Source organism: Seriola lalandi, unplaced genomic scaffold (assembly GCF_002814215.2).
Source record: "Seriola lalandi dorsalis isolate HSWRI2012SDOR001 ecotype SW California unplaced genomic scaffold, Sedor1 jcf7180002049891, whole genome shotgun sequence".
Classification (NCBI taxonomy): Eukaryota; Metazoa; Chordata; class Actinopteri; order Carangiformes; family Carangidae; genus Seriola; species Seriola lalandi.
In genome coordinates this window covers 2,451-5,058 of record NW_019520444.1, presented here as the reverse complement: position 1 = coordinate 5,058, position 2,608 = coordinate 2,451, and the positions used below count along the sequence as shown (strand labels likewise).

At 42.9% G+C, this 2,608-nt stretch overlaps 1 long non-coding RNA gene across 1 annotated transcript; it reads right to left on the bottom strand.

Moving 5' to 3' along the window:
• Positions 1 to 1,787: 1,787 nt before the first annotated feature.
• LOC147819743 (uncharacterized) lies at positions 1,788 to 2,602 on the bottom strand. The gene is made up of 2 exons (XR_015436665.1): positions 2,518 to 2,602; positions 1,788 to 2,213 (listed from the first exon to the last, which is right to left on the bottom strand). It is a non-coding gene; the product is annotated as an uncharacterized LOC147819743 (long non-coding RNA).
• Positions 2,603 to 2,608: the final 6 nt, after the last annotated feature.

The window sequence follows — 2,608 nt, the reverse complement described above, 5'->3', positions numbered from 1 at the left end:
CTACAGGAAGTACTTTTACTGTGATACTGTAGCTACAGGAAGCTGATTATACAGTTTCTTATCTTGTCTTGTATATTTAGTTTTAATACCTTTGATGCCAGTTTTTACATTATTTAGAAATCGTTGTTGTTCTTCTTCACTGCCTTTTGTTGGTGCATTAACCCCGACCACACAGAACACACTCAGGAGTCGTAGTCGATCCAAACCCTGAATCACCATCATCTCACTCATCTGGTTTGTTCCTTAAGCAGCTGTTTGTTTTATATTTTATGTTTTAGAATCATAACTTATTTTTAATTCACATCACAGAAGGAAATGGAAGTTTACTGGTTTGTTAAGAGGGACAGTCACAGAGTTTCTTTATTAAAGCCGCTGCAGCAGATTCCACAGCAGAGAGTTTCTTTCTCTCATCAATAGAAACAAGACGTGAACAGAATATTAATCATTCATTCATTCTGTCAGACAGAGCTGCTGCTGCTGCTTTCACACCAGAGACAACAGGGAGACTGGTCACTGAGTTAACCAGTCTGTCACCTGTTTAACCAGTCTGTGATCAGTTCAACCAGTCTGTGACCAGTTTAACCAGTCTGTGACCAGTTTAACCAGTCTGTGACCAGTTTAACCAGTCTGTGACCAGTTCAACCAGTCTGTGACCAGTTCAACCAGTCTGTGACCAGTTTAACCAGTCTGTCACCAGTTCAACCAGTCTGTGACCAGTTCAACCAGTCTGTGATCAGTTCAACCAGTCTGTCACCTGTTTAACCAGTCTGTGATCAGTTCAACCAGTCTGTGACCAGTTCAACCAGTCTGTGACCAGTTCAACCAGTCTGTGATCAGTTCAACCAGTCTGTGATCAGTTTAACCAGTCTGTGACCAGTTCAACCAGTCTGTGATCAGTTTAACCAGTCTGTGACCAGTTCAACCAGTCTGTGATCAGTTCAACCAGTCTGTGATCAGTTTAACCAGTCTGTGACCAGTTCAACCAGTCTGTGATCAGTTTAACCAGTCTGTCACCAGTTCAACCAGTCTGTGATCAGTTCAACCAGTCTGTGACCAGTTCAACCAGTCTGTGATCAGTTCAACCAGTCTGTGACCAGTTCAACCAGTCTGTGATCAGTTCAACCAGTCTGTCACCAGTTCAACCAGTCTGTGACCAGTTCAACCAGTCTGTGATCAGTTTAACCAGTCTGTCACCAGTTCAACCAGTCTGTGACCAGTTCAACCAGTCTGTCACCAGTTCAACCAGTCTGTGACCAGTTTAACCAGTCTGTGATCAGTTTAACCAGTCTGTCACCAGTTCAACCAGTCTGTGACCAGTTTAACCAGTCTGTGACCAGTTCAACCAGTCTGTGACCAGTTTAACCAGTCTGTGATTAGTCTGTGACCAGTTTAACCAGCCTGTCACCAGTTCAACCAGTCTGTGACCAGTTTAACCAGTCTGTGATTAGTCTGTGACCAGTTTAACCAGCCTGTCACCATTTCAACCAGTCTGTCACCAGTTTAACCAGTCTGTCACCAGTTCAACCAGTCTGTGACCAGTTCAACCAGTCTGTCACCAGTTCAACCAGTCTGTCACCAGTTTAACCAGTCTGTGACCAGTTCAACCAGTCTGTGACCAGTTTAACCAGTCTGTCACCAGTTCAACCAGTCTGTCACCAGTTCAACCAGTCTGTCACCAGTTTAACCAGTCTGTGATTAGTCTGTGACTAGTTTAACTCTCTGTAGTTGTTAATTAGAAGTTAGTTAGTGGATCATGACAGAGTTTTATTCACTGAGGAAACTTGTTCTGAAAGTCAGATTCCTAGTTTATTGATCTGGATCAGGGAAACGACTAACGCTGATTTTATTAACAGTTAATTATCAGTTGATTATATAATCAATAAAACATCAGAAAATGGTGAAAAACATCCAAGGTGACGTCTTCAAACGTCTCATTTCTCTAACAAACAGCTCAAAGTCTGAAATCTAAAGTCAAAGATTCTCACGTTTTCAACATTTTATAAAAATACATTTAATATAATGTAATTGTTGCAGCTCTGATCTGATCTGATGGATAAAACCCAGACCAGTTCTTCAGATCTGAGTCACCCATGTATCTCTGTGAACCAGCTTCTGTCTAACTGGTCCCAGGTCAGACTGTGGCTCCCTGCAGCAGCTGAACTGCAGAGCCCCTGCTGTGCCTCCGGGCCTCCTGCAGAGCAGAGCTCCCCCACCTGGTGGAGGGACAGAACTACATCAGACACTGTCTCAACATGTAAATTATATACAATTATATACAATTATATACAATCTATGTCCAAAGTTTATATGAAACTATAAAATGATGAAAACACCTGAAAATGAAGAAACATCCAACAGGAACAAAAACTCATTCTCTCATTTCTCTGAAACAAAAACATTTTATCATTTATAATTTTTTCACTTGTTTTAAAAAGATAATGATTTGAACTCTTGTTCTGTCTGAAGATCCTACGGAGGCTCGTGGTGACAGACTGCGCTCGGCAGGTGTGGCCTCACCTGTCCTTGAGGGCGGGGTTCGCTCCAGCGTTCTCCAGCAGGAAGCGGATGACCTCTGTGTGACCTTCGGCGGCCGCCACGTGCAGAGCCG